The sequence below is a fragment of the Rattus rattus genome, chromosome 7, assembly GCF_011064425.1.
Source record: "Rattus rattus isolate New Zealand chromosome 7, Rrattus_CSIRO_v1, whole genome shotgun sequence".
Lineage (NCBI taxonomy): Eukaryota > Metazoa > Chordata > Mammalia > Rodentia > Muridae > Rattus > Rattus rattus.
Window position 1 is genome coordinate 9,861,279 of NC_046160.1, and position 7,063 is coordinate 9,868,341.

The window sequence follows — 7,063 nt, forward strand, 5'->3', positions numbered from 1 at the left end:
GAAGGAGGGCGGCCCCTGAGAGGCCGTCATTCCTGGGTCAGAACTAAGCTCAGGGTTCAGATTCATTCCAATGGGCAGGCATCATGATGGGGGAGAGACGGAGAGATTTGGCCCCAGAGCCAGGCTGTGGGAACGGTCCCCGAGATCCTGTTGACAGCACTGCTATGTCTCTGTGCATTACGGATGGAGCAGGCTCCCCGAGCCTGCTGTTGCTGTCTGTGTAGGAGAGACAGCAAGTACAATGCCCCAGGAGCCACGACTCCTCCTGTTTTGAAGACAGCTGGGTCTATAGCATTTGCTCCAAACTCGGAAACGCTTGAGTCATTTCTTCTCACGGGACTGGAGGGTCCTCAGTGCAGGGCCCTGCCCCTCCTCTGCGTGAGGATTCTTGGCGCTCAGAACCTGTTCTCATTCTGTTTTCCAGAATGTGGAGGAGTCTGGTGTGTGTGGCTGACCCAATGGCTTCTTCCCCCCTCAGCGGCACAGACACAGGCCGACATATCGCCACCTCCTTCCAGGCCCAGGGCCGTGGGAATGACTGCTGCTAAATGGAATTTCTGTGGCTGGAAGGCTCTTGGAGGTTCTCTGTAGAGCTGGCTTTCGTCCGTTGGTCTCCTCTCTTAGGCTGTCCATTCCTTGTCCTGGCCCAGCGTCCATGTCCCAGTCTCTGGTGTCCTGAGTTTAGAGTGACTGAGCAAATGGATGTGCTTGCCAAGTCTGAAATCCGCTGGACCTCTCTGTTTAAGTTTCTGGTTGTTTAAATGACTTTCATTTTGTAAGTAGGATTGATTACATGCTGGGCCATTGATGGCTGAAACGGACTCTTAGCTGCTCTCTGCTTTCCGAGGTTAGGGATGTAAATGTCCGACGGATGGATGTTGGTTAAATCCTGGCTCCAGGAGTTGGTTTGAAGTATGAGGGCCAGAGTTAAGTGATCGGAGTTAGTACAAGTCTTTATAGACACCACTAGGTAGCTAGAATCTTTTTATTGTAATTTTCTTTCATCTGTTGAGCAACTTCCCCTCTTTCTGGTTACAAGATGTCCATTGCTCCTCCAGGCGTTTTGTCCTTATTCCTGGGTAAGAAGAAGATAAAATGGAAATGAATAACCACTCCTCCCAGAGGCCCACCCGGTGGCTTCTGTCTCTGCTTTCCTGGCCCATGGGTACCACTGTACGTGCTGTTTCCTCTGCGGCACGGTCATTGCTGACTTGTGGAGAACTCCAGATTCTGTTACAGGAATGAAGAAGGAAGAACATTGACGTGGACACCAGTGTAAGTATCTATGTCATGCATATTACTGCAATAATTTTTCATTGACTCAAACTCTATACATGCTAAGGGTGCCCTCATTCTAGTGACTGGGTTCCATGCTGTTAATATTTAGCATTTGATGTCCACTTTATCTTCAAACGTCACAAAACCAGGCATCACAGTCTTTGTTCTCTTGTCAGTGACTCTGCCATCCTGCTCATCTCAGCTAAGTCCCTTGTCCTCTTCTGAAGATGGGGTGTTTTTAAAACCTGATTGAGCTTGGTCTATCACTCTACAACGATGGTGATGTTCCTTAGCACTGAGGTATGACTGGCTGGCCTGGCAAGTCTGTTGTCCACTCTTTTTTTTTTTTTGCTGGTAATTTCTCTTACCCTCTGGTGCTGTTTTGATGATTCTGTGGCCTGTAGTTTGCATTTTCCTCAAACGGACCTGCATGTAGTTTTCTGTTGGCCGCAGGTTCCGTGTTTCTTCAGTGAAAGGATCTATGTCTGTGTTAGACGTTAGATTATGTCTTCTCATTGCTGGAGTGGGACAGCCATCAAGGCAAGCCAAGAGAGACGGCAGAGTTTATTGTGGCCCACAGTTTGGGGGTACAGTCCGTCACATACATAGCACCGAACGGCTAGTCTAGTCGCATCGCATTGTCACCAGGGAGCAGATATGGATGTAGGTACTCAGTTTACTTTCTTTTGTATCTATAGCTTGGGACCTTACCCCACAAACAGTGTCCACACTCTTCAGGAAAGCCTTTCTGGAGAAACCGCAAAGGCAAGGCCTCAGGTTACTCTCCATTGTGATATCAAATTGGCAATCGAAGTTGCCCATCAGGACTGAATGGCTGTTGTTACTGCCCTCAGGCAGTTTCTGAAGCTTCTCCTCCCTTTCCTTTAGCTTCCCCACTGTGGCACTCAGACAGTTGGACCCTGAGCATCTGTTCCTCACTGTTACATTCTTTCTGTGTTTTTCCCTATCTTAATTGTTCTATATCACATTTTGGATAATTTTGAAAGCTCATTTCAGCTTGTTAAGCCTCTTGTCAGTTTTGTATACTGTACTGGATCTTTTTTTAAATTTAAATTTTTTTTTTGTGATATTAGGGTTTGAACTCCGTGCTTCACGAGTGCTAAGTACTTGCTTTATCACTGACCTATACCATTCTATCTTCTATTTAATATCGCTTGATTATATCTTTTGTTTCTCAAGCTGTAGAACTTTCATTTTTGTCAAATACGCCTTAAAAACAAACCCACTATTCTATTTGTACTTTATGGTTTTAAATCTTTTTCCTTGCTTGCCATTTCTAACACGCGGACTATAATTTCTTAAGTGACTGTTTCATTTTAAAATTCTTGGGGTATGGAATGGCCAATTTCAATGGTCCGCTTGACTGGATTACAAAATGCTTAGGGCACTAAGGCAGTATACTTAGGGGCGTGTCTACGAGGATGTTTCCAGAAGTTTAACTAAGGAATGAAAAATTTCCCTTAAAGTGGAGGTACCACCCTTATGGGCTGGGGTCCCAGACTGAGAAAAAGGGGGACAGAAAAAGCCAGCTGTGCACAGCTGGCTTTCTTCATGCTTGGTTGGTGCCTTGGACCAAGCTGCTGCCGCCCTCTCTGTGATGACAGACTGGACCTGAGGGGAAGTGAACCCTTTCTCCCTTAAGTTGCCTTTCTCTGGATTTTGGTCATGGAGTAGAAGTGTCATACACACAGGGTAATAACTCTCTCATCTGTTTTATAGCCCTTTAAGCTGTAATTTTAGTTTAGCTGTGCTCTGCCTTGTAATAAATGTCCTTCCTGGTGTCCCAGGGACAGTTCAAGGCCCAAATTTTATGTCCCCACTCTTTTTAATGATTTAAATGTCAGGCATACGTTTAATTTTTATATGTTAGATCTGCTGGGTTACTACCTAGATTTTGTCGCCTACCTCTGTAGGTGTTGCTTTGGAGGTGTGATTAACATTTAAGTTGAGAGACTCTCCAGTGCGAATGGGCTAATTCTGTCAGTTGGAGGGCTGAAGAGAAAAAGGTTTCTGCCTCCTCTTCCTCTTTGGACTTGAGCCGTAGCGTCGGTGATAGCCTGGTCTTCCAGGCTAGCTTATTAAAGTCAATCCTATTGGCTTTGCTTTTCTGGAGCACCCTGGTCCATATACCGGGTGAGCAGTGTAGACTTTTAGAACACCTTTGTATTTGGTACAGTGCTGAGAGCGGATTTGATTTCTCTTATCTCCACCTCTGGAGAGCAGCAAGTATCACTAGGAACTCCCTGGGCCCACGAGAAGGACTTAAAGCCACTGTAGACTGAGGGTCTCCAGTCAGGTTGTCTGTTCACAGTTGGTGGCTTTTATCGGTCATTAACGCCAACATTGTCTTCTACAAAGTTCACACTGGAGAACCGAGCAGTGGGATTAAAAAAAAAAGTCATAATGTCTTCAGTCAGTTTATGATTTTGTGCTGGACACATTCATGGCTGCCTTAGGATTCTTGTGGACACAGGGCGGGCTCCCCTGGGGGAGGGCGTGCCTTCCTGAACGTCGCTCCATCAGCTGAGGTACCCTACCCTTAATAGAAGTTCTCTTTTTATTTCTTGCACGTAGGGATTTTTCTTTATTTTATGAGCTCAAGTATGCCTGTGAAAATATTTTTCCTGCTCACGGTTGCGTGGGTTTGTAGAGGGTGTGGAAATTCACACCAGCTCATCTTGTGTTGTTGCTGGAACCCAAAAACCAAATCACTCTTCATGTGGCCGAAGAAAGCTTTTAAAGGTCCCCTCCCAAGCCACTTCAACCCAGTCGCCTTTCACACACTGAAGGGTTTCATCCTGATTATACTTCTCTAGCTTCCACAAAGCCTGGGGTTCAATGTCCAGTACCCCTAAATGAGTGTGTGTGTGTGTGTATGTGTGTGAGCATACCGATAATCCCAACATATTTATAACAACAGCACTTGGAAAGTGTGTGAGAAATCTCACGGAGGTCTTTGGTGTGCTTCGTTGGGTTTTGTACCCCCAGATCATCCTCATTACATAGGAACTTGAGGCCAGCCTGGGCTACATGAGACCTTACTTCCCACCCCTACCCCAAAAAAGAGCAGGACGTCCCCCAGAGCCGGGTTCCAGCTATGTCACTCTGTGGTCTGAGACACCGCAGAGATCCGTGGTCTCAGGGCTAATACAATACTATTGGCAAAGAGTGAGCTTCTAAAACACTAGGGATTGGGGATCAGGGAGAAGATGGTCAGAGATGAAGGGGGCTGTCAGAAGGTGAAAGGAGCATGGGGAGTTCAGATAAAAGAGTTGTGGCCTGGCCATCGTGGCCCTGTGGTGACATTCCACAGCCCTTTTTCGGGACTGTGATTTAGGGGATGTAGGAGCCTGCCTCAGAGCTTCCCGGATTTATTTAGGTTATTATTCGAGTTTGGTCGACTTTTCAGACTTGTAGTTTTCTTTTCCTCCAGGCTGTGGCCCAAGTCCATTAAATCTCCACTGAGAAACCTTGCTGTACTCTTTGGAGTGAGTTGCTGTGACAAGTGGAGGCTTCTGTAGCTTCTCTGTCTCACATAGAGAGCAGAGGCAGGGCCGTGCAGTCCGATGGTGGAGGCAGTGTGTTGCTGTGACAACTGGGGGCTTCTGTAGCTCTCTGTCTCACATAGAGAGCAGAGGCAGAGCCCCGCAGTCCGATGGTGGAGGCAGTTGATAAGAGATCTTTCCTGACCGTAGATCAGTAGTCACACAAGTTACCCTGCCAAAGCCTAGGGACAGGAAGAAAACAGGGACAAAAAACCTCCCCGGGACTCTTTCCAAATCCCCCAATCTCTCTATCTGTAGATAAGAAGTGTTTGATGAAGACTCCCCTTCCCAAATGATCTGAGATCTGAGAAAAAAAATGGTTGTGTAGGGTCATACTAACAGACCAAAGAGCTCGGAATGTCAGCTTTAACTCTCGTCTGTCTGTCTGTCTGTCTGTCTGTCTGTCTGTCTCTCTCTCTCTCTCTCTCTCTCTCTCTCTCTCTCTCTCTCTCTCTCTGTGTGTGTGTGTGTGTGTGTGTGTGTGTGTGTGTGTACTTGGACACATGTGCCAGAGAGTGCTTGCAGAGGTCAGAGAGAAACATTGTGGGGCCAATTCTCTCCTTCCATCTTTAATGAATGTCTGAGACTGAGCTCAGGTCATCAGCAAAGCACCTTTACCCACTAAGCCATCTTGCTGGCTGTTGATATTGTTTTAAAAAGAGATATTTGGCACTGGGAATTAAATCCAGAGTCTCCTGCAAGTATTCTACAACTGGGTTATATATTCATACTTTCCCCCTTTCCTTTATTTAAACACATTTTATTAGTAGTATGTATGTATGTCTGAGAATGTATGCGAGTTTAAGAATGCATATGCCAAAGGGCACATACGGAGGTCAGAGGGCAAACTTAGGGATTCGGTTCTCTCCTTCTACCTTGATTTGGCAGCAGGGCCTATCTTGTTTCTGCCTCATTGTGTGCTAACTGGGCCTGCGAGCTTCTGGGCAGCTCTCATCTTGCTGTGGTAGTGTTGAGTTACAGATGTTTACTACCTGTATGAGTCAGGGTCCTCTAGAATCAGAAAATTATGGAAGGAATCTATCTATCTATCTATCTATCTATCTATCTATCTATCTATCTATCTATCTATCTCTATCTATCTATCTATCTATCTATCTATCTATCTATCTATCTATCTATCTATCTATCTATCCATCCATCCATCTGCCTACCTACCCACCATCTATCTATCTAAAGGGAATTCATTGGAATGATATACAGGCTGCCGTTTAACTAATCCAACAAAGGCCGGCTGTGAATAAAAAGTCCAAGAGTCCAGCAGTTGTTCAGCTCTGTGAGCCTGGGTGTCTCAGCTGGCTCTGTATATGCTGGACTCTCAGAAGAGCAGTTTCCAATGTCAGAAAAAGCATAAATGTTCTCAAGGCAAGGGCGAACAGACAAGGAACAAACAAACCCTTCCTTCTTCATGTCCTTATATAGGCTTCTGGCAGAAGGTATGGCTCGAATTAACAGTTTGCCTTCCCTGCTCAGGATGCCGATCGAAGGAGTGCTGTCTTCCAGCCGCAGGATCGAATCATCACAGGTGAACCCTCCATTTCTGGATCGTAGTTCATTCCAGATGCAGTCAAGTTGACAGTCATACATTACACCACCACATCTGGCTTCTGTACATGGGGTCTAGGGTTCAATCAGGTTGTCACACTTAGGTAGCAATTGCTTTTGCCTTCTGAGCCATCTGGCTGGGTTTCTTTTTAGCGTTTTGAATTGGGGTCCCACACTGTAACTGGAACTCACGATGGAGCCTAGGCTGTTTTCAAACTTGTGGTAATCCCTCTGCCTCAGCCCCAAGGGCCAGATACCTGGCAAGTTTTAATTATTTCTAGAATTTATTTTGCAAATTCAAAACTCCAATATGGTGAGTTTGTTATGGCATTTGCACGCACATCTGTCACTGTATGTCACTCTTATTTGCCCCTGTGCCCATCGCTCTTTCCTGCCTGCTTGACGCTTGCCTGTCTCCTCCCCACAGGAGATCTCTATCCCTTTCATGTGATGTGCATTTCATTAAGGTCTCTTTTGTTCCTCCTTCTCCCTCCCTTGAGATATCCTCTTCCTCCATCATTCTACTGCTGTAACACACACACACTCACACACACACAGACACACAGACACACACACACACACACACACACAGACACACACACACACCACACACACACACCACATACACACAGACACACACACACACACACACACAC